We start from the raw sequence: 26375 nt of genomic DNA, 5'->3' as shown, positions 1-26375 counted from the left end.
ATGTCATTGTACATTAATATTTCAGCATTAATTTTTAGTTTTCTACTTTCCATTCTCTATTTGAAGCCATATTGACAATTACAGTTAATCTTACCAAACAAATTGGTGAGAGAGTTGGCTCCAGTAAAAAATGCAACCAGGAGATGGCTCTTTCAGCAAATACAAACAGCTTTCAAGAAATGGAAAAAATACTCTTCTACAGTGACTTTAATACTTGATTTTATTGAATGTTTTGATATAATTAATGTGTAGTCAAAAGTACTAGCTGCTTTATGTGAATTTTAAAACTGACCAGCGAAGACTGACTGCTAGGGTGTGGAAATGGGACCCATCTAATTGAGGTGATCAGAAAGCTAGTTACCTAAGCTAATTGAGTCTTTTGTTTAACTGAGGAGTTTCAATTCCCTGTCTGATATAGATTTCAACACTAGATGACCCAACAGGAAGAGAACTTGGAGCTTTAAGAATGATACTGAGTCCAGTCCTTTGAGAAACTTTCAAACATGTAAGTATATTTTTTTATTTCTAAAGTTTAAGAGCCAATGGAAGGACAAATCAGAATTCAAACATACTAGAAATCAGAAAATGGAGAATATCATGTGACTATTAAAGTGAATTTAAACTTTTTGTCAGAACCATAGTTTATGGAGTCAGTCTCACTATATTATAGTATAATGGAATTACTATAGTGTGATTCCAGATATAGGGACTGGGAAGAGAGAAAGGGACATGTAAAGTGGAACATTCAAAAAAGATTTCTTTTAGCAAATAAAATTTGTGATGCGCCTCAAAATTTGGGGGATATCAGTTGCTTGGATGACTATCAGGAAAAGAAGGGGTCATTTTCTTAGAAAGATCACTTTAACAACATTTGTAAGGGATAAGAGACCCGGATTTGATCCCTGGGTCAGGAAGATCCCCTGGAGAAGGAAATTGCAACCCACTCCAGTACTCTTGCCTGGAGAATCCCATGGATGGAGGAGCCTGGTAGGCTACAGTCCATGGGGTCACAAAGAGTCAGATACGACTGAGGGACTTCACTTTCACTTTTCAAGGGATAAGAAAGGAAATGAGCTTGAGTGCATAATGTGGAGTAAGATAAAACATTGAAAGTTTTCAAAAAGAGTATCTATCTCTGAGTAGAGACTCTTAAATTAATTTTAAAGTGCAGAGTAGAAGTTGTTCAGAACAGTCCATCTTGCTTCTCTGCACTAAGGCGCACAGTTAATGGCATGAAGTTTGAATTTTAACTCAGTAGTTATCTTTTGTAATTCATTTAGATATTTTAGCATAATATTTTCACTTCTTTTCCTAAGATTTTCTTACACAGGCATGTTGCTTGAGTGAAATTGCTATCACATTTCAAATTTCAGTATTATTTTTTCTCTGGAACAATTCTCAAATTTCAAAACTGAAACCTGGAAGAATTTGTTAAGTATACACCATGGAGCTGTAGTCAGATTTCTTTCATAGAACCTGTGTCAGATACGAATTTTTACATATTTTTTATAGAAACAAAAGCTTTGACTCACCCTATTGAGTGAAGAGTCAGAAGAGGGCACCACAGGCTTTAGGAGCACTTCTGTCAAGCCAGTGCTGGCCCTTTAAGAAAGAAGATGGTTAGAATAATGAAACCGCATTATTATGGTTTTCAAATAATTATCAAGTGTCACTGCATAGGCAGTTACAGGAAACATTTCCTCAGAAGATAGAAATAATCATGCTTGAAACTTATTTCATTAACTTTTGAAATTAGTGAAAAAAAAATCTCTTTTGTTCTCAGTTTCTTAATGTAGTTTAGAAATGAGTTTCTAATCCTCTTTTATCTTATACCTCTCTAATGGGGGAATAACAAAATATAGGTTCTCAAGCTTAATCATTTTTGCTATTTAAATCCAGAATCTACGAGATTAATGGGATCTTAGATATTATAAGTAACTCTTCATATGACAAAAGGAGAAGCTGAGGTCCAAAGGGATGACAGAATTGGATACTGACTGAGTTGGAATAAGATTCCAGCATTCTCAGTCTTCTGTGGGGACTTTTGTAATACAGGAAACTAACAATCCCAGTAAAAAAAGAGTTGTGTGTATGGTAACAATGTAAAAAAAAAAAATGTTCTTACAAGTTTGAAATGTTTACTTAACCATCCATGGATAAAATGACATTGCATTTGGCATTTGTTTTAGAATTCTTCAGTAAAATTTGTAAAGGAAGGCAAATAAATACAAGATTTGCAACATGTTCTTAACTATTAAAACTGTTATTTGTATATTAAGGTTCACCACATAATTCTATTTATTTTGTTTATGTTTGAACATTTCTATAGTAAAGAGTATTTCACAAAGTACTATGTTGGTGGGCAGCTACGTAACTGGAAATTACACCATTATGTATAATCTATAGATTTTAATGATCTATGATCATGACCTGGATTAAAAATTTCTTATAAAGGCTGTCTTAATGCCAGTCAACATTTTATAAATAAGTCCCTGCTAATGAAATTGTGCCTATTTGACAGAGTACACTACAATGTGCTAAAATGGAGGCTTTTGCTTTAAAGAGAATATAATTAGGTTCACAGTTGTGGAGACTATAAGTTTATTATTTGCACTATATTTCTGTTTATTTCTTTAAATTTATCCAGAAAAATAAACTAATCTACAGGGTGTGTATGTTTGTGAATATGAGTGAGGAGGAGAGCAGGATATTTCTTAATATAATTTGATTCTGCAACAATTATTTTGAAAGAATATTTCCAAAGCCATTTGATAATCTATGTATTAAAACTTTAATTCTCAAGGACAGCAAATCAATTAAAAAAAAGCAATTCCTCTGTCATCAACCACTCAATATATAGGTACAGAGAATGCTGACAGATGATCAGTAGGGTAATAGAACCAGGGAAGTGTCAGTAAAATAGATCAAGGGTAGGGAAATTGAGACTCTGGCTATATATATATGTATTGGATTTTCCTGAAAGAGAATATATCTTTTAAACACCTCAAACAGGAACAATGTGTGCCTTCTGATTGCACAGCACAGATGACAACTACAAGTTTCTGTAACAAAAAGCTAACTTAATAAACAGAAACCCCTCCCTACAAAACTTAAGTAAAGGAATAAATAAGCAAAAACCCTTGTTATTTAGTAAGTTAAATAAGCTAGTAAGCACAAAAACATCAAAGATGAAATTTAGAGGTGGGAGAAGATCATACTTTCCAAATAATTTTTGCAACTATTTTTCTGCTCCAGAAGACAACCAGATAGAAAAGTGACCAATAATGGCTTTCACTTCATGAAATCCAATGTATTTCTCACCTTTGATCTACTAAGGTAAATGGGTCATTTGACTTTTCTCCAAAGGCTTCTGTTATTTACCTTGAATTTTTATTTCAACTTTCATACTTTGTCATTTTTTATTTGTTTTTCTAACTATAAGGGACAATTTGCCAAGAAAGGCACTAGCTCAGTAGTATAATTAGCATTTGCAAAAAACAGTTCTTTCTATAAAGGCTTGTTTTATCTCCTTAAAGAAAATTTCTGAGCAAACGATTGACACTTTGAAAACCTTTTAGGAAAAAAACATACAAATATGGGGAAATAAAGGTTGAGGGGAACAGGGGGTCTTTAGAAAATCTAATTTGTGCAGACAGTGCAAATATGTTGAAAAGTACAAAGTATAAATGAAGCCAGGTGCATGAAAAAAGAGATCTAGGTTAGAGTTAAATTATCCATTTGGGAGTTGGTTTAGAGTCAAGTTGGTATGAGGCAATAGGGCAAAAATATTAAGTCCTGGCTGGGAAAAAGCTAGAGTTTGATGAACTTGGAATTGAGTTTGATTTTGAATAAAAATTCACCTTCTTAAATGGGACACTGTCATTTTAGTTTTCAAAGAGAATATTCTCTCAAAAAATACCCTGTACTTGCAAAAGCAGAAACCTCCTAAACCAAGACTGGAAAGTGAGAGAAAGAGAGAGGAAAGCTGATGACCAAATACAATATGATATTAAGAAATAGGATTATATTGGCAATTGGGACATCTGGATTCTAGCAGCAGTTCTGATGCTAATTTGCTATGTTACTATATACTAGTCCCATATCTCTTTGGGTTTTAATTTCTCCACCTGATTATTAAATATGGTTATATTAAATTATCTTCTGAGGTCTTTATCGGAGAAGGCAATGGCACCCCACTCCAGTACTCTTGCCTGGAAAATCCCATGGATGGAGGAGCCTGGTAGGCTGTAGTCCATGGCGTCGCTAAGAGTCGGACACGACTGAGCGACTTCTCTTTCGCTTTTCACTTTCATGCATTGGAGAAGGAAATGGCAACCCACTCCAGTGTTCTTGCCTGGAGAATCCCAAGGACGGGGGAGCCTGGTGGGCTGCCGACTATGGGGTCGCACAGAGTCGGAAACGACTGAAGTGACTTAGCAGCAGCAGCAGCAGAGGTCTTTATAATTTTTCATTTCTAGTTAAAGTCATTTGAAAACATTTAGTGTAATTTAGCTAGGTTTTGGCTAATGTTCATTTACAGCTAATAGCAAGTAGTAAAGCTACTTAAGCTAATAAACTAATGTTAAGTTTTATTTGGAGACTTCTGCTATTACTGTAATCCTGTTTATGCTAAATTGGGGTTGGACTTGTTTTTGAAGCATTATACTCAACACCAATTCTCACTGCCTATGTCTGGAGATAAAAATGGAGAAACTATAGGGAATTGGGCTGTTTGTTAAAACCAGGAAAACATATCCTGAAAATTGCTGATTTGGAGATATCTCTGATGCTAGCTTCTGCTTCTTTCTTTCCTATACTCTGAACTCTTTCTTAATCACTAACTTTTTCAGTTAAACCGGGTGTTGTGTTCATAGTTGGCTGCTTGGCTGTCTTTTTCATGGGTCCACAAGATTTATGCAGCTGTTAGGAGATGTGATCAGTGTCTAATTTCCTGTTCCGTCTGTGGAGATTGAGGCTTTGCACATGTGAATACATCTATATCAAGATTTTTCCCTCACCAACTCTGGTGATGTCCTGTCCCATATTTTACTTCCTTTTTTTAATTTTTTGACTGTTACATCAGCACCCTTCATAACTGGTGGTGAAGTTCTAAGTTTGCCAGTGAATTTAGGAAGGGAAAAGTTATGTGACAACTTATTAGGCCTCAAAAGTAGCTCTCTTTTCAAAGGACCTTTAGTGTACAATGTGTCTCCATGGAGAATACAGAAAAGAAGTTATTGTTCTCAGTAAGTGAAACATTTTGGTAACCAAATCAGTCATTCTTATCTTTGCCATGGCCTTGCTGTGTGACCTAAGACAGGAACTAGGCTTTTGGGGAAACAAGCTATTTTCTACATACCCTATTGATACAAAGCAGATGTAGACCTGAACTCGTTTGTCACAAGTGGCATTCAATATAATTTGGGGAGATGTATGGGCAAACATTTTATTTTTAATAGCTATTTATATAATTAGTACTTATTTTTTGTAATTATCATCTCTTTATGTCAGATGTCACTTGATTTCTGAACATATGGTAGTTAATATTTCATTTTAAAAGAAGTTGAATAACTTTAAATAAAATTACATTTGAATAGAATATATTTGAATATGCATACTCTCTGGCTGGTGGCTCAGATGGTAAAGAATCTGCTTGCAATGTAGGGGACCCAGCTTCAATCACTGGTTCAAGAAGATGCCCTGGAGAAGGGAATGGTTACCCACTCCAGTATTCTTGCCTAGAGAATTTCATGCACAGAGGAGCCTGGTGGGCTATAGTTCATGGGATCACAAAAAAGTCAGACAGGACTGAGTGACTAACACTTTCACTTTTCACTCAATATATATTTCAATAATGCTTTTCACTCAATACTTATTGAGTAGTGATAAATAGATATGGAAAAATCATACAGGAGGTAAAAGAATGATTAAAATGTGGGAAATATTGGTTCATATAACCTCCAAGTTGTTGTTAATCCTAGATTCTGTTGTTTCATGAACGGTCACTACAAAAAAGGAATTAAACCATGAAATTACTTTCTATCTACCTCCCTATTCTCCCTGCATTCAGTACTATTTTTTTTTTTTAACAGTAGCTGTTGGCTCAGTGCTCATTCATTCCCAAAGCATTAGAACTACTTAGGTCATCTACAGAAAGAGCAACTTGCCTACTGAAATGGGAATCTGAGTTCCCGTCTGTGGAGCCAAAGAATAGAATCCAGGAAGAATGGAAAACACTTATGGTAGCAAGCAAACAGGATTTATTAAAGAGGAGCAAAGTACAAAGCTCTCAGGATAGACACTGAGAGGGGGTAAAGAGTCCCTGCAAGTACCCTCAAGGTGGGACCTACAGCAGTTTTTATAACCTTAATCTGTACATTTTTGGTTGGCTCCTGTTCTTAAATCACCTTATTTCTAACCAATGAGTTTAAAGGTCAAGATACTTCACATCTTTATGGCTTCTCTTGATCCTACGATTAAGTCACAATCCTTTTCATGGTCCCTGGCCAATTTACAATGGACCAGATATATGAGTTTAAGATTAATGACCACTAGTTTTATTTCCTTCAGGCATATGGTTGTTGTTCAGACCAACTCTTTGCCACCCTATGGACTGCAGCATACCAGGCTTCCCTGTCCTTCATCATCTTCTGGAGCTTGCTCAAACTCATGTCCATCTAGTTGGTGATGCCATCCAACCATCTCATCCTCTGTCATCTCCTTCTCCTCCTGCCCTCAATCTTTCCCAGCATCAGGGTCTTTTCCAATGAGTCAGTTCTTTGCATCAAGTGGCCAAAATATTGGGGCTTCAGCTTCAGAATCAGTCCTTCCAATGAACATTCAGAACTGATCTCTTTTAGGATTGACTGATTGGATCTCTCTCTGCAGTCCAAGGGACTCTCAAGAGTCTTCACCAACACCACAGTTCAAAAATATCAAGTCTTCAATGCTCAGCCTTCTTTATGGTCCAACTCTCACATCCATACATGACTACTGGAAAAACCATAGCTTTGACTATACGGACCTTTGTTGGCAAAATGATGTCTCTGCTTTTTAATAAGCTCTCTAGGTATTTCATATCTTTTCCTCCAAGGAATAAGCATCTTTTAATTTCACGGATGCAGTCACTATTTGCAGTGATTTTGGAGCCCAAGAAAAGAAAGTCTGTTACTGTTTCCATTTTTTCCCCATCTATTTGCCATGAAGTGATGGAACAGGATGCCATGATCTTAGTTTTTTGAATGTTGAGTTTTTAGCCAGCTTTTTCACTGTCTTCTTTCACCTTCATCAAAAGGCTCTTTAGTTCCTCTTTGCTTTCTGCCATTAGAGTGGTATCATCTGCATATCTGATGTTATTGATATTTCTCCTGACAAACTCAATTCCATCTTGTGCTTCATCTAGCCTGACATTTCACATAATGTGCTCTGCATAAAAATTGAATAAGTAGGGTGACCGTGTAAAACCTTAAAGTACTCCATTCCCAATTTTGAACCACTTTTGTTGTTCCATGTCTGCTTACACCTGTTGCTTCTAGGCCTGCATACAGGTTTCTTAGGAGACAGGCAAGGCAGTTTATTACCTTCTCTTTAAAAATTTTCCACAGTTTGTTGTGACCCACACAGTCAAAGACTTTAGTGTAGTCAATGAAGCAGAAGTAGGTGTTTTTTTGTAATTCCCTTTCTTTTACTATGTTCCAATGAATGATGGTAAAGAATCTGCCTGCAGTGCAGGAGACCTGGGTTCTATCCCTTGGTAGAGAAGATCCCCTGGAAAAGGAAATGGCAACCCACCCCAGTATTCTTGTCTGGAGAATTTCACGGACAGAGGAATATGGTGGGTATAGTCCACTGATCACAAAGAGTCGTACACAACTGAATGAATAGCACTTTAACTTTTCACTTTTCTACCATGTGAAATGAATGCAATTGTGAGGCAGTTTAACATTCTTTGGCATTTCCCGTCTTTGATATTTGAATGAAAACTGACCTTTTCCAGTCCTGTGGCCACTGTTGAGTATTCCAAATTTGCTACCATGTTTAGTGCAGCACTTTGACAGCATCATCTTTTAGGATTTGAAATAGCTCAGCTGGAATTCTATCACCTCCACTATCTTTGCTCATAGTAATGCTTCTTAAGGTGCACTTGGCTTCACACTCCAGGATGTCTGGCATGTCTGAGTGATCACATCATCATGATTATCTGGGTCATTAAGACCTTTTTTGTACAGTTCTGTGTATGGCCACCTCTTCTTAATCTCTTTTGCTTCTGTTAGGTCCATACCATTTCTGCCCTTTATTGTGCCCATCTTTGCATGAAATATTCCCTTGGTATCTCTAATTTTCTTGAATATAACTACCCGGTCTTGTAATACAACTGAATAGATCATTACACACAGTTTTCCTTTTGTCTTCAGGTGAATAAACTTCTGATTTTTACTTTCAAATAACATCTAACATAGTAATAAATTATCTCTAAGGACTAATAAAGACAGAAAAGCTAAGAATAATGTTTTCAGATATCTTTTTATCTCTGAAAAAAGACAGATCTCAGAATACCATTGAAACCAAAAGGGAGAGAGCACAAGGCTAGAGATTTAGGAGTCATCAATGTAGAAGTTGTTTATACCATAAAACTAAATAATAACAAACAAAATGGGATTACATCAAACTAAAAGCTTTTGCACAAAAAATAACCATTTTGTGAGGATCCTTATATGTGGAATCTAAATAGAAATGGTTCAAATTAAATTACAAAACAGAAACAGACTCAGTACAAACTTTGAGAACAAGCTTATGGTTGCATGGTGGCAGGGAGGGAAGGATGGGGAGAAGGGATAGTTAGTGAGTTTGGGATGGGCATGTGGACACAGTTATATTTAAAGTGAATAACCAGCAAGGATCTATTGTATAGCACATGGAACTCTGCTCACTGTTATATGGCAGCCTTGATGGTAGGGGGATTTGGGGGAGAATCGATACATGTATCTATATGACTGAGTCTCTTTGCTTTTTACCTGAAACTATCACAATGTTGTTTGTTAATTGGCTATACACCAATATAAAATAAAAAGGTTTTTAAAAAGGTAGAAAAACTGAATAGACATTTTTGCAAAGAAAATATATGGATGGCCAACAGACATATGAAAATGTGCTCAACATCACTAATCATCAGGGTATTGCAAATTAAAACCATAAAGAGACAATATTCCATACCTGTCATAATAGCTATTATCAAAATAAAACGAATGACAAGTATTGGCAAAGATGTGGAGAAAAATATCTCATGCACTATTATTGATGGGACTGTAAATTGGTGCAGCCACTGTGGAAAACAATATAGACATTCCTCAAAATAGTAAAAATAGAATAACTATACAATCCAGCAATTACAATTCTAGGTATTTATCCAAAGAAAATAAGAAATAATAAAAGCTAATTAATAAAGACATGTGCTCTCAGATGTTCATTGCAGCATTATTTACAATAGCCAAGATATACAAGCAACCTAAATGCCCATTGATAGATGGATAAAGAAAATGTGGTACTAAAATGGAAGAAAAAAAGATGAAAGAAAATAGATGTGCTTGCACAGTGTGAACAGGCAGTACTAGGAAAAGAGCAATAGGCCTTTAATATAACTTGGAGAAGAAAAACATTTAAGGGTTAGGCAGGGGGAGGCTTGTACCAAAAGGGGAAAAAAAAAAAAGAAAAGAAATACGGGTAGAAAGAAAATCAGGATAGCTATTGGCTTAAGAAAACTAAGAGAAAAAAGTTTCAAAAAGTGGTGGTGAACAGTGTCAAACACTTTATAAAGGCCAAAGGCAGTGAGGACTTGAGAAGAGATTACATACTGATCAGGGAAGTGACTAGTGACCTTCAGGAGAGTATTTTTTTTTTTTTATTAGAAAATGAGAATCTAAGTTTTAACAGAGATTGGGAGATACCGATATGGATGCAGTGGGTAAAAGACATTTTTAGCAAAAGTTTAAATGTGTGTGTAAAAACAGAATTGCAACTTTGGTGAAAAATAATTCTATGTTTAATGATATTTAAAGAGTTCTCTATTTTTAGTTGTTTTTTTAAAGGAAATTCCATGCTATTCTCCATAGTGGCTGTACCAGTTTGCATTTCCACCAACAATGTAAGGAGGGTTCCCTTTTCTTCACACTCTCTTCAGCATTTATTGTTTGTAGATTTTTTGATGATGGCCATTCTGACTGGTGTGAGATGATAACCTCATTGCAGTTTGGATTTGCATTTCTCTGGTAATTAGTGATGTTGAGTTATCATATGATCCAGCAATCCCACTGCTGGACATATATCTGGAGAAAACCATAATTTGAAAAGATACATGCACTATAATGTTCACTGTAGCACTATTTACAATATCCAAGACATGGAAGCAACCTAAATGTCTCCCAAGAGTGGAACAGATAAGAAAGATGTGCTACATATATGCAATGGAATATTACTCCTCATTAAAAATAGTGAAATAGTGCCATTTGCAGCAACATGAATGGACCTAGTGATTGTCATACTGAGTGAAGTAAGTCAGAGAAAGACAAATATCGTATGATATTGTTTATATGTGGAATCTAAAAAGAATAATACAAATGAATTTATTTACAAAACATAAATAGAGTTACAGGTGTAGAAAACATACTCTGGTTATTGGGGGTGACAGGGAAAGGGATAAAGTGGAAGATTACGATTGACATATACACAGTACTATTCATGATAGATAACTAATAAGGACCTATTGTATAGCACAGTGAACTTTACTTCATATTCTGTAATGTCCTATAATGGGAAAATAATCTAATTTGTAATGGGAAAAGAATCTAAAAAAAATGAGTATATATGCACCAACATTGTAAATCAACTATATTCCAATAATTTAAAAAATGATGTATGAATAATTCTTATCTTAAAAATAAAAACAGAATTTTTATTAGATGAGGCAGTGAGGTTAATGTAGCTTATATCTATCTTTAAATTAATAAAAATAAACTACATGGGTCCCTTTTTTGCATTTAATCATAACACAGGGGAAAGATTCCCTGGTGTCTAAGATGGTAAAGAACCTGCCTGCAATCTGGGAGACTGGGGTTTAATCCCTCGGTCAGGAAGGTCCCCTGGAAAAGGGAATGGCAACCCACTCCAATATTCTTGCCTGGGGAATTTCATGGACAGAGAAGCCTGTCAGGCTACAGTCCATGGGGTTGCAAAGAGTCAGATATGACTGAGTGACTACTATAACACAGGGGAAAAGAGAATTGAGCTCATTGGCACTTTAGGGTATAGGTGTGTACCCCAATGTTTATCCCCTTATTTTCCACTGAGACGAAATAACTCCACCCACACTGTTTCGTGACTCTGGGGAAAAAATAAAATCTTTTCAAATTCCAATGGTACCATTAAAAAAAGGAAAACAACTTTAGGATTGGTCTGTCTATTTCTGTCCCTCTTAAAGATTCTCTTTTTGCCTATATTTTCAAGTTTTAGTGAAAATACGTGGCCCAGGGAAAGAAACAGGTAAATGATGATGTTACTAATGAATAGTACAGAGACAAAAGTAGTCATTTCCAACTGGGCTCAAATATTTTAAATTGCTTTAAAACTCCATGAATTTTCATGTCTGTACATATACAGTATATTTCCTTTATTTTTTTTTTTTTTACAATATTTCAATAGCAACTTCTCTCTGCAGTTCTCAATGGTAAGGATCTCAACATAGTAACTTGTTCATTTAAACCTAGGGAAAATCTAACACTGTTAGCAAGGTCTCAAATTCCCTTATCTTACACCTTCTCTTCTCCTTCTTGTAGTTCCATGACTCTTTTTCAGGAGTAATCCCCAAGTTGAATCATAGTCTTTCAATGTCTGCCAGTTTCTATTCCTTTCCTAATTGTAACTGAAATGTGAATACATGGACTCCCCCAGCCTGGTGTGAAACATTTCCATAGCCTGAGCAGTTGATCAGGTCATATTTCAACACTTTAAAAATGTGCAAAATTCATAAAGAGGGTAACTTCAGTTCAGCTTAAGTTTTATAAGTAGAGCCTCCAGGGACTTCACGGCTTTTCTTCATCAGAAAAGTTTATGTGTTTCACATAACTACTAATCTTCAAATGCAACTTATTGGTACCCATTTGTTGAAATTCATTTATTACCCAACCACCTCAATAATTTCACGTAATCGTCAAACTTCTAAAGAACCAGTCCTAAGTTTTAATGTTTGCAATAATTCTGCCTCACATCTAGATAGTTGTTGATATATTTTATATGATGATATTATATTTAAAAGAATTTTACGATTGTTGCTTAAATAACATTAACCTTATTTTATTAATTACCACTAAAGGAGCTCATGTGGGGATTATCTTTTATAAGAAATAGTCTAAGCACTTTATTTGGGAAATATTAAATTGTTTAATAAATACCTCGTATCCACTTTCATGTATTTTTTATCCTGAAGTCAAATCTTTTTGATAATTGCCAGGCTTTTAAATGTGCTCAACCAGGATCATGAATCACTTATTTCCTTCTCTCCTATAAGCAGGCCTGGGACTGTACCCAGGAAAAATGATGGAAAGACTTTGCCTTAATACCAGAGATGTTCCTTTGCCCCTTATATTGAAGCCATGATTCAACTCTATTGACTTGGACGTGCCTATTACTGAGCTCTTTTGTTTAACCAACAGTTCGATCATACTACCTCTAAAATTTTTGCTCTGTCCTTCTCTTTTAGGCTCCAAATCAAATTTCATGATTATTCAAAAACTAGCCATGCTGAAACAGTTTCTCGGTTGTCTCTACTCCTTGCAATAAAATAAAATAATATAAACAAAGAATAATAATAGTATACTTGCCCTTAGACAAAGCCAGCAGTCTATCTGTGCAAAGCATCTGTAATTAACATGAGTGAGAGGATTATTAGAACTGCCTATATTTGGAGCCTTGTATAACACTTTCACTTTCATATGGTTTATTTGTCTAATCCATGATTTTACTGTATTTGTACAGGCGGGTATTGAAATGAAAACATTGGCATCCTAGTTTACACATTTCAAATAGCCCAGTTTCTACTCAGTGAGATTAAATTTCTCTGAAAGATGAATCTGAAGAAAGATGACAAACCTTTGCTTGTTAAAAGTTTTATTTACAAGTGAAAAGATATTTTAGTCTGTAAAGCTGGGAAGATATGTGAGTCTGTAAAGCTGAGAAATGCTTCCTTGAGCACAGAAGAATAAACCACACACTAGCTAAAGAGTGCTTTAAAGATTAAAGCAATCTTTATATGAACTATTTACTATAATGTTTATATAGTTCACTCATGAATATGAATATTATAGCAACTCAGTTCCATTCAAGTTGCAACAGAAGATGCTGGATGACCAAGTTGTTTATTTTCTTGAACCACAAAATAATAGACAAGGGTAAGAGAACCTTGAAGACCCAGTTGAATTATTGTCACCACCTAATCATTCTGAACATGACTTTTTTTTTTTTAAAGAAATGTAATATAGGGCAAGATCCAGATGATGCACTATTTTAACAGTACTCTTACTGTCGCTAAGGGAGAACAAGAATCTCTGCTGTGTCCATTTTCCATCAAATAAAAACTACTTTTAAAGCAGCACATCTCTCCCTGTCTAAAATATCTTTACCACTTAAAATCCCACCCATTCACCCACTGATATAGACAGTAACTCACAGAATGTTCTAGATGCTTAGAGACAGAGTGGAGGTTGGTCAGCATTCACTTTTTCCTACTGGATTCTGAATACTTCTTTCCACTTGCTGACTACAAAGGTTAAGAGTAGATTTTGGTACCAGACTGCCTGAGGTTAAATCCTTGCTGAACCTCACAATAGTAAAATAATTTTTGGCATGTCACTTAATACTTTTGTGCTTCAGTTTCTTCATTCATATAATGTATCAATAGAGTCTATATCATAGGGTTTTTTTGTGATAATTATGTGAGTTGAAATCGCTTTCTATCACTATTTTATTTTTTTAATTTAAATTTATTTATCTTAATTGGAGGCTAATTACTTTACAATATTGTATTGGTATCACTATTTTAAGACTTAGAATTCCTCATCATGCCCTCTTTGTGACTAGGTTTCATCTAAGTACAGAATGTTTGTCTGATTGGTTACATTGAACTTCAAAGCACTCCTCAATGTGAGGCATGTTTGATATATGTTATATTAAAATAAGATATGCACAAGCAAACAAGCTTTGTGTACTATGTGTACACAAAGGCTTCATATAAGAATGTATGTGTGTTTGTGTGTATATGCATGCACACTCTTTCAGCGTGTCTGTTCCAAAAGTTTCTAGGCCAATTGATAAGTTTGCTATCTATCTTTTTCACACATGTACATTTTAAAGATAATTCTTACGTATTTTCTCTCTATGGAAACTTCTATTAATAATACAATGTTACTTTCCCCAGTTTATCAGAAAGTAAATGCTTTTAAACAATTTAATTTGATTATTTTCTTTAATTATCATTAGCACAAGTTCAAAATAAACACAGCCAAGTGGCCTGTGAATAGTATTAGCTTATTATTCAAGTACTTTTCAGTGCCCACAGTGATTTCCACACCCCACCACCTTCCTCTATGGGTCCCCAGGGACCCACCACTTTGTTTCAGACATAGGAGAAAGGCATGTGTTTTCAATTTTGCATTTGTGAAATAGTTTAGTACCAGTCACTATTGCCCCACCCCTGTCCCCAAAAGCCAAGGACAGATAAAAGTTTCTCCTCCTTTCTTTCTGATTTTTTTCTTCTTTCATATAGATCAAAATATGTTTCTTCAGTTTTGGAATTTCTAAGAGTTGTTCAGAAAAATTTTTATTACTGTTTGCTGAAACCCCCTGTTGTCCTGTTGCACACGTAGAGGAAAGTAGATAAGCCGTGCCTGTTAGACACATGGTAAAACAGTTCACAGCTGTTGCAACCAAAGCCTGCATTCTTGTTTGAATGTGGTTAAGCTGGGAAACTGATGTGTGGGTGTCTATGGAAACAGCCGCTCAAGTGAGACATAGAGAAACCAACTTGTAAAGGGGATGCGCTAACTCCAGCCTCCTCCAGCAATAGCAAATGATAATTTTCTGTGTTTGTCAAGTTGTATTTGGAACTTCAAATTTTCTCTCCTACAGACTCATTTGTTGGACTACCACCTTTCCCTTGGCTAAAAAGGGTACTCAGGGTTATAAGTAAATTTTGCAGGCTACAGTTCCAGCTATCTATGTATTTTCATAAAGACATAATTCCTTTGACCATGACCCTTTAAAATGTAGCCCTTCAGTTTCTTTGATGGTGCAAAGAAAGTAGGTCTTTAGTAGGTCAGAAGAGAATGACAAGAATATTAGCATTGCAGGTAGGAACTTGTTTTCAAGTCATGATTATTCAATTATTAGCAGCAACTAAGGAAGCTCTTGGAGAAGGCGATGGCACCCCACTCCAATACTCTTGCCTGGAAAATCCCATGGACTGAGGAGCCTGGAAGGCTGCAATCCATGGGGTCGCCAAGAGTTGGACACGACTGAGCGACTTCACTTTCACTTTTCACTTTCATGCATTGGAGAAGGAAAGGGAAACCCACTCCAGTGTTCTTGCCTGGAGAATACCAGGGACAGGGGAGCCTGGTGGGCTGCCGTCTATGGGTTCTCACAGAGTCGGACACGACTGAAGCAACTTAGCAGCAGCAGCAGCAGCAGCAAGGAGGCTCTACACCTTGTGGGAGTCAGACTGCCTGAGATCTTAATTCCAACTTTGCAATTTAATAGTTGTGTAACCTTGAGAAAACTATTTAACCCTTTTTTAACCTCGATTTTCTCATATATGAAATGGTCATAGTAATAGGTCCTATATTTCACAGGGTCTTGTGATGATTTAATGAAATTATATATATATATATATAATATAAGGAAATATATTAATAAATATATACCATCATCATCATATCTATATTACCATCCAGGAAAACCCAAATAAACTTGCTTCTCCTTAGTGAACTTATCTATAAATTGGCAACCATGACCTAGGAGTGTTGAGAGAAATTCCAAATTTTACTAATTCTAAGCAAACATAGTAATCTCTGAAGTGTGTGTGAACTGAAGGGTATTTATTGATAATGAGAAAATGTAAAAGTTATCAAGTGACTACACGCCTCATTCAAGGCCTCTTTTCTGGGGTGAAGCTAACTCTAAGAGTGAGAATATGTGCTTATTTCCCAGTTTTTTCTGAGTAAATTAATCTTTGTTCTCTCCTACACTGACATTTCTTCAATGATTAATGCATAGTCACATACTAGATTCCAGAAACAGTGATGCCATCAGAGTCTCAGCTCTGATACTCTAGATGTTCTAGATGTCCTAGAGAATATAGGACTTGGATAACAGATATTTTGTTCTCAACATGATATGTTATCACAGAGAAATCTGGGATGGAATGTTTTTTAATATTCATTGATAAGACAAGCCCTGCACTTTCAGTGGAATATCAAAAGAATTAGAAAAATTTTGGTGCTTTTCTTGGTTGCCTTTTAATACCATTTTAACTTTTCTCTGTAGTATTTATATATCAGCATTGTTAGGTAACAGTTTCAAAGACCCTAAAATTAAACTCTAATATCATAGCTTTCTGTAGTCTGGGGGGTGAGGCTTGAAGACTTCAGCTTTTTATTGTGTTTGTTTGTATTGAATCATATACCTTTATCCAAGCCAGAATTAACTAGATATATATGGGATTATGTATCAATATTTAACTTAAATGGGTCTTCAGTTGCTTAAAGCTCCTGAAAACGCCATATATCTTCCTTATGATTATTCACAGAGCCTTACACAAGTTTAGCTGCCAACTCTCTAGAGCTAGGCTTCACTTGCCACTATTTCTTATGTTGAATAATGCTGCAATTTCTTCACCAATTCTTTGCAGTTCACCAGCAGAGGGAGTCAGTAGCTGTATTCTGTGGTTTTTCAGAAATTCCAGGGTCCACAGTGGGGGTGGGGGAGGGGGTTTAATTTGTTTTTGTTTAAAATATCTGTTGTGTTATGCTCATGGAGTGATTATCTGAGAAACTACAAAGTTGGCAATGCTTCTGAGGATGGGATTGTTTTCCAGTCCCCCAAATAATATTTTATTTGCCCCTAGAAAATATTTCCAGCTCAGAGAAAAGTTTTTTTTTTTCATTTTCAAGGGAGAAAACGTCTGGAATGTTAGTAATGAATAACTGACTAACGACTGAGTTAAGTCTATTCTCTTATCCCCACTACAATTAAACATGCACCTGTGGAGGACTTCCCATGGGGGCGGGGGGGGGGGGAACAAACTTATTTAAACTGCTAAAACTCATGTTTAAGAGAGTTAGCTCATTAATAATACCTTGCCTTGGTTGCTGATTTTGATGTCTTTCTTACATATACACATGCACCTACACACACGTGCATATTCTCTCAACAACAAAGAAATACAAGTTTTATTTAAATTATTTTACACTGGGCAGAAACTAAAATCCAAACAGTTTGGAAAATTGCTTCAAACCATACAATTAACAGTTAAAGAAATAGAACTAGATCAATTAGGGTGAGAATAATCTCCCTGTCAAGTCTCAGTGTCTAATATACTCTTGATGTTTACAGACTAAAGCCCCTTGTGACTTAAGGCATAAACTAGATGAGGGAATCAAATGAATAGAAAAAGAAAACAAACATAAAACTAAAAAGAGGCATAGACATTAGAGGGTTAGAAAGCCAATGGCCACAGCCTCGTGGCTCTCTTGCCAGCATTTAGATGCATATTTCACTTTAGTTATAAGCTAGCCTATTAAACGGAGAAGGTGATGGCACCTCACTCCAGTACTCTTGCCTGGAAAATCCCATGGACGGAGGAGCCTGGTGGGCTGCAGTCCATGGGGTCATGAAGAGTCGGACGCGACTGAGTGACTTCCCTTTCACTTTTCACTTCCATACATTGGAGAAGGAAATGGCAACCCACTCCAGTGTTCTTGCCTGGAGAATCCCAGGGTCGGGGGAGCCTGGTGGGCTGCCGTCTATGGGGTCACACAGAGTTGGACATGACTGAGGTGACTTAGCAGCAGTAGCAGCCTATTAAATAAAATTTTCACAACATTAAATAAAATGTTTCACAACATTCCAATTATAGATATATACATTTTTTTTTAGCAAGAAACTTCTTCAGCATATTTTCTACCTCATAAATAAAAGTCAATCTCAGTTGAATCCTTTTCAGTAATGTGGAACTTATACTTTCATAAACAACCTGTTTAAGAACTGCTCATATGTTCTATATTATAAATGGAAGTCCATCTCCACCTAACTTCCATTTATTGGTCATATTTCTTTCATCTGTTACATGAAAGGATTAGCTTCCTGCACTCTTATACATGACAACCATTATTCTATGTACAGACAGCAAGAAGTCTCTTTCCTCCCCTTGTCCAGCATCCCCAGGATGTTCATCATTAGTTTCACCATATATATACTTCCTTAGTCAAGCTTTCAACCTCTCAATATATTAGTCACCTTCCTCTGATTATTTGAATTCATTTAAGTATGTCATAAAATGTGACAAAAATCTCATCTGACCAATGTGGACTAGAATGAGAATGGCACCATCTTAATTGTGAGAAATGAATATTTCTTAATATATTAAAGCACTTTTCTTTCTTATAGATAAACAAATTATACAGTGGAGTTTTCACACTCAATTAAATCTGTGTCTTAAATATGAATTATCATGTCAGATCTTTTCATATTGTTGAGTCTAAATGCTATATGTAAATTAGTTAGAATTTATGTTTTTGTTTTACCCAGAATTTTGCAATATTTAAATAATTTTAAACTACTGATTATTATTTTATAAATACTTATAGCAAGCATTATTATTACAAAATATTAGAAGCATTAAATTAGAATAGGGAAATGAGAGTCAATACTAACACAGGATTAAGAAATTACAGCTGACAAAAAGAGAAGGGACAGAAACACTCTAAAAATATACAAGAATTAAAGAAGCAATGTTAGTTCAGAGGCACTCAGTATTGGAGCAAACAGCTCTGCATACCTCATGAAAATTTCACTGTATATGTAAACTACACAGTGAAGTACCTGAGCAATTAGGATAGACTTATGTTAACTATCTTCTACTTAATAAGGCAGATAAATAACTATCTTTAGAAACAACCCTGCTTAAAATGTTTTTGGTGTTTGTAGCAGGTTGACTGGTGCCCCCTCAAAATATGTCTATGTCCTAATTCTTAGAACCAGGGAATGTTACCTCTTTGGGAAAACAAGGTATTTCACAAGTTAAGGATTTTGAGATGAGGAGGTCATCCTTAATTATCTGGAAGGGCCTTAAATCCGTTGACAAATATCCTCATAAGACAAGAAAGGATAAGATATAGACAGAGGAGAAGGCAATATGAAGATGGAGACAGATTCGAGTACTGTGGAGAAAGGCAAGGAAGGTCAAGAATTACGACCAGCCACCAGAAGCTAGGAGAGAGACATGAAATGGATTCTACCCAGATCCTTGAGGAAAAAAGTACAAGAGCTCTGCCAATGCTGATTTGGGGCTTGTGAGCTGCAGAACTATAAGAAAACAAATTTCTGTTTTTTTAAGCTATGTAGTTTGTGGTAATCTGTACTCCAAACATAGAAAACTAATACAGTACTTAAAGTGCTAAGTATACTACATAGAAACTTTATTTACATGGAAACTGTTAAAAACTGGATAAATGAAGTATTTATGGGTAAAATAATACAAAATACTGTGAATCATAGGACCCGAGCAACATAATATTATTAATGTTTTAAACATTAAATAGCATTTACACAAATAGTACTGAAATGAAATTTCTTCATCCATTCACTTATATATCCATCCTTCCATCTATTCATCCATCCATTTAGCCTTTCAGCAGCCCAACATTTACCTAACAATTATCGAATTCAATCTTAATCAACATCACAGCATGATTTCATTCATCAATGTTGTTAACCATGGACACATTTTATAGACTGATAATTTCAATCACCCAGATACTTGTAGTCATCCATACATTGAGAATCATGAAGTTAAATCAACTGAGTAATGAGCTAAAGTGTTTTCTTTCTTACAAATATCTTTTTTAAATAATTGGAGTGTAATTGCTATACAATGTTGTGATAGTTTCTGCTGTACGACAATGTGGATCAACTATAAGCATACATATATCCCTTCCCTTTTGTGCCTCCCTCCCACCCCACCCCCATCCCCCCTCACCCCCATCCTCCCCTCAAGGTGATCACAAAGCACCAAGCTGAGCTCTTTGTGCTATACAGCAGCTTCCCACTAGCTATTTTATACATGGTAGTGTGTATATGTCAATGCTATTCTCTCTCAATTTGCCCCAATCTCTCCCTCTCCCTTGTGTCCACAAGTCCATTCTTTATGTCCGTGTCTCTATTTCTGCCATGCAAATAAGTTTATCAGTACCATTTTTCTAGATTTCAAATATATGTGTTAACATATAATATTTGTTTTTCTCTTTCTGGCTTGATATCTTGTAAATGTAATCATAATCTAAAATGGCCCAAAATGCAGTTAAGAAGGAAGCAAAAGTAATTATGTTTTATATATAGCACACAAGATAATCATATGCTTTGAATATTCTGAAATATTCTGAAACCCCCAGGAAGTGGGAGGAAGAATACTTTGTGCTTTTATTCTTTTAGTTTATATGTTTTGTATATTATGTTTGCTTCACTTAAAATATGCTTTTTTACTTACAAACAAGAATAATCATGTTTGGCCAAATCAAGATAAGTAAATTGGAGAATATGTGAACATTATTGCTACCCGAGTTCAAGATGATATTGGCAATAAAGGAACTTAATTCATTATTCTATCAATGAAATACATAGAAAGTTTTCCTCAAACATGAAACTAGCTATCTTCCAGAAGTAGTTGGCCAGTGACTGCCCATGAGGAAGACTTCATCAATCTAAAGTAAAATGAGAAATTTGGGAGAATGTGACAAGTATTTTATAAATTTAAAGCATTTAACTTAAAGACTTCTCCTATCTTCTCTGTTTATTTTCTTCCTAATTTTTGGTGGCTATTATTTATTTTTACTTACTAATCTATTGACAAAATAAAATATCAGCAATCCCATGGCAATATCCATTTTTCCATGCACTAATTTATGAAATTGGAAAAAAAAAAGTTACTGGTATAGAGAAAAGAATGATGATTTTGGAATCAGAAAACCTGGATTGTAGTGCTAATTCTGCTTCTAGCAAGTAAAGTGATAACTTTAGCTCAATATCTTAGCTTCTAAGGACCTTGGTTTCATTATGCAAATGGAATTATCATTGTTATGGTGACTAGATAGAGGTTTTTTATTTGGGGTCCTTACATGAGAAAACATCTGAGAAAGCATTTCATGAACTGTAGTGTTAAACAAAAGGAGTTTCATTTCATGTAACAAAATTGAGAGAAACTCTTTGTTGTAGTCAAGTGCTTTTATAAAGGTACAGGAAGATGTTTTGAATGCTAGGTGAGCCTGTACTCTGTAAACTGTCTTCCTGTAGATGTCTTAGTCAGGAAAATTTGTGGCTTATCATACCAAAAATCAGCCTATCAGATAAAATCCTGTCAATAAGCAGTAACCATTGCAGAGCATTATAGAGATTAGCCAACTAGAGTCAGCACTGTCAAGATCTAGTATACTGTCAGACATTTAGCAGATGCTCACAACAACATCAACAAATATTTGTGAAAAAAAAAATTTGGGCTTCTCTTGTGGCTCAGCTGGTAAAGAATCCGCCTGCAATGCAGGAGACCTGGATTCAGTCCTTGGGTTGGGAAGATCCCTTGGAGAAGGGAAAGGCTACCCACTCCAGTATTCTTGCCTGGAGAAGTCCATGGAGTCATAAAGAGTCAGACACTACTGAGCAACTTTCATTTTCACAAAATATTTAAGCATGGAGTGAATGTGAGGGAGGGTCAAACAGATTTTAATTATTTTGATTAAAAATAATTATTTTACAAATAACACTGCAGTTTATAATTTCACATTTAAGTTTTAGTAGTTGTTAGTTGTTAGTTCTGCCAAAATTGTGCAAAAATCACCACTAATTCCAGTAAATTTTCATTATTCCAAAAAGAAACTCCATATCCATTAGTACTCATTCCCTATTTCCTCATATCCCCAGGCCCACGAATGTGCCTTTTGTCTCAATGAATTTTCCTATGGTTGATATTTCATGCAACTAGATTCATATAATACATGCCACTTTTAGTCTGGCTTTTTTCACTGATTTTGAGGTTCATCTATGTCTCATAGAATGCATCATGTTTCATTATTATTTTTATGGTCAAATAGTATTCCATTATATGAATATAGCATTTGGGTTGTTTCCACTTTATGACTATTATGAAAAATGTTGAAATGAACATTCATGCACAAATATTTGCATAGATGTATCTTTTTAATTCTCTTTAGTAGAGATCTAGGAGTAGAATGCCTTGTTTGTATGATAACTCTATGTGTAACTCCTGGAGGAAACATCAAATTGTTTTCCAAAGTGGATGCAGAATTTTACATTCTACCAGTAATATATGAAGGTTCTGATACTTTCACTGCCTTTCAAACATTTGCTATTATCTCATTTATTATAGTTATCTTAGTGGGTATTAACTAGTATTCTGTGATTTTAATTTACATTTTCAAATAACTAGTGATATTTAGCTTATTTTCATATGCTGGCTTTTGTATATCAACTTTGAATAAAAGTCTATTCAAATAATTTCCCATTTTAAATGAGTTATTGGATGTTTTATTCTTGAGTTGTAAGAGTTAAACAGTGAAATCTATTATTTTTGGATGAAATGCCCTGTAGATATAAATTATTTAAAATTTGCATTTCCTTATTAATTTTCTGTCTGGATGATCTGTCCACTGGTGCGAGTGGCATTAAAGTTCCCCACTGTCACTGTATCACTGTCAATTTCTCCTCTAATAGTTGTTAGCATTTTCTTATGTATTGAGGTGCTACTATGTTGGGTGCATATATATTAATAATCGTTATGTCTTCTTCTTTTTGCCTTTTCATACTGTTAAGATAAAATTGCCAACATACATTGCATCATAGAAAAAGCAAGAGAGTTTCAGAAAAACATCTACTTCTGCTTCATTGACTACACTAAAGTCTTTGACAGTGTGAAGCACAGCAAACTGCGGAAAATTCTTAAAGAGGTGTTAATACCAGGCCGCCTTACCTGCCTCCTGAGAAACCTGAATGTAGGTCAAGAAGCAACAGTTAGAACTGGGCATGGAACAATGGACTGGTTCCAAATTGGGAAAGGAGTACATCTAGGCTGTATATTGTCACGCTGCTTATTTAATGTGAAATGCTGGGTTGAAAAGCTGGAATCAGAATTGCTGGGAGAAATATCAATAACCTCAGATATGCCGATTACACCACCCTAATGGTAAAAAGTGAAGAGGAACTAAAGAGCCTCTTATGAAGGTGAAAGAGGAGAGTGGAAAAGCTGGCTTAAAATTCAGCATTCAAAAAATGAAGATCATGGCATCCAATCCCATCAGTTCATGGCAAATAGATGGGGAAAAAATGGAAACAGTGACAGAATTTATTTTCTTGGGCTCCAAATCAGTGCTTCACATGCAGCCATGAAATTAAAAGACCCTTGCTCCCTAGAAGAAAAGCTATAACTAACCAGAGACATTACTCTGTTGACAAAAGTTTGTATAGTGTTTCCTGCAGTACATTAATGTGAATCAGTCATAGTAATAAATATATAACTCCTCTCTCTGGAGCCTCCCTCACTCCCCCTACATTCCACCCCTCTAGGTCATCATAGAGCACCAGGCTGTTCTCAGTGTGTTATACAGCAACTTCCTGCTAATTATCTTTTACACATGATACTTTATAAGTTTAAATGCTACTTTCTCAGTCTATCTTACCCTCTCCTTCCTCCACTGTGTCCACCAGACCATTCTCTATGTTTTTGTGCCCATTTCTTCTCTGTAAATACTTTCATCAGCATTATTTTTCTAGATTCAACATATATGCCTTAATATATGATATTTCTTTTCTTCTTTCTCACTTACTTCACTCTGTATAACAGGCTCTACATTCATCACCTCACTAGAACTGAATCAAACTCATTCTTTTTAATGGTAGAACAATATTCTATGGTTATATGTGTATATACCACAACTTCTTTATCCATTCATCTGTTGATGAATATTTAGATTGCTTTCATTTCCTGGCTATTGTAAATAGTGCTATAATGATCATTGGGGTTCATGTGTCTTCTTTAATTGTGGTTTCCTTAGGGTATATGTCCAGTAGTGGGATTGCTGGGTCATGAGGTAGTTTTATTCCTGATTTATTAAGGAATGCCCGTACTGTTCTCCATAGTGGTTGCACCAATTTACATTCCTGCCAACAATTCAATAGGGTTCCCTTTTGTCCACATCCTCTCCAGCATTTACTGTTTGTAGTTTTTTTTTTTTTTTTTTTTTTAATGATGGCCATTCTGATTGGTGTGAGGTAATTGTAATTTTGACTTGCATTTCTCTGCTAATAAACTTTGTTAATCATCTTTTCATGTATTTATTGGCCATCTGTATGCTATATTTGAAGAAATGTTCATTTAGATCTTCGGCTCATTTTGTGAATGGGCTTTTTGTTTTTCTGATATTGACCTGTATGTGTCCTTTATGTATTTTGGAGACTAATCCTTTGTCAGTTGCTTCATTTGCATTCTTTTCTCCAATTCTGAAGCTGGTCTTTTAATCTCATTTATTGTTTCCTTTGCTGTGCAAAAGTTTTCAAGCTTAATTAGGTCCACTTTGCTTATTTTTATTTTTATTTCTATTATTCTAGGAGATGGGTAAAAGAGGATCTTGCTGCCATTTATGTCAAAGTGTATACTGCCTATGTTCTCCTCTACAAGCTTTATATTTTCTGGATTTGCTTTTAAGTCTTTAATCCATTTTGAGTTTATTTTTGTGTAAAGTGTTAGGAAATGCTCTAGTCATTCTTTTACATGTAGCTGTTTAGTTTTCCTATCACCACTTATTGAAGAGGCTGTCTTTCTCCATTGTATATTCTTGCCTCCTTTGTCAAAGTTAAGGTGTCCACAGATGCATGGCTTTAACTTTTGGCTTTCTATCTTGTTCCATTAATCTATATTTTTGTTTTTGTGCTAGTTCCATTCTTTCTTGATGATTGTAGCTTTCTAGTATTTTTTGGAGTCAGGAAGGTTGATTCTTCCAGCTTTATTCTTCTTTCTCATGATTGCTTTGGCTATTCAAAGTCTTTTGTGTTACCATAGAAACTGTGAAATATTTTGTTCTAGCTGCTGCTGCTGCTAAGTTGCTTCAGTCGTGTCCGACTCTGTGCGACCCCATAGACGGCAGCCCACCAGGCTCCCCCATCCTGGGGATTCTCCAGGCAAGAACACTGGAGTCGTTTGCCATTTCCTTCTCCAATGCATGAAAGTGAAAAGTGAAAGTGAAGCCGTTCAGTCGTGTCTGTCTCGCGGCAACCCCATGGACTGCAGCCTACCACTATGAAAAATAACATTGGTAGTTTGATAAGGATTGCATTGAACCTGTAGATTGCTTTGGATAGTTAGTAATTTTCATAATATTGATTATTAAAATCCAATAGCATGTTATATCTCTCTATCAGTTTAAGTAGTCTTTGATTTCTTTCATCAGTGTATATCTTTCTGCATATAGATATTTTGCCTTTTTAGATAGATTTTTTTCCTAGACATTTGATTATTTTTATTGCACTGGTAAATGGGATTGTTTCCTTAATTTCTCTCTCTGATTTTTTTTAGTTACTCTATGGCATGTGGGATCTTCCTGTACCAGAGACTGAACCTGTCCCCTGCATTGACAGTTGGATTATTTACCAGTGAGCCACCAGGGAAGCCCTATATCCATTTTTGGTGTATCTGTGCAGAGGAAGGTGAACTCCACCTCTTACTCTGCCATCTTGAGAGTCTCTCCTTGAGTATATTCTTTAAAATTAAATGTAATTGAAATAGAGGTAATAGTTTCCCTAATTCGTTGGTGATTTGCTTTAATGTGCTTGGTAAAACACAACCTTTGTTAGTCTCATTTAATTTTTACATTATGGAATATTTTCTGAACTACAAAATCCAAATCTTGGACAGCTTTGCTGTGATGATCTATGAAAATTTGCCTGAATACTTTCTAGGGATTTGAGAACACTTAGAAGGAAATCAAAGGCAAATGTAGTAGCTCTTTGCATTATTCCTCCCTAAACTGATGGAGGTAGATACCCATTTT

General features: G+C 35.4%; 1 long non-coding RNA gene across 1 annotated transcript; it reads left to right on the top strand.

Annotated features, from left to right (window-relative positions):
* The first annotated feature begins 159 nt into the window (after window positions 1-159).
* Window positions 160-26111, top strand: LOC147340688 (uncharacterized). Its single transcript, XR_015159085.1, has 3 exons — window positions 160-505; window positions 3256-3336; window positions 25901-26111. It is a non-coding gene; the product is annotated as an uncharacterized LOC147340688 (long non-coding RNA).
* The last annotated feature ends 264 nt before the right edge of the window (window positions 26112-26375 follow it).

Source organism: Bos grunniens, chromosome X (assembly GCF_055505025.1).
Source record: "Bos grunniens cultivar Pamir isolate PY7600 chromosome X, Bosgru_T2T1.0, whole genome shotgun sequence".
In the NCBI taxonomy this organism is placed as follows: domain Eukaryota; kingdom Metazoa; phylum Chordata; class Mammalia; order Artiodactyla; family Bovidae; genus Bos; species Bos grunniens.
Note: the sequence above shows the minus strand (reverse complement) of the source record. Positions and strands in the feature narration are given on the sequence as shown.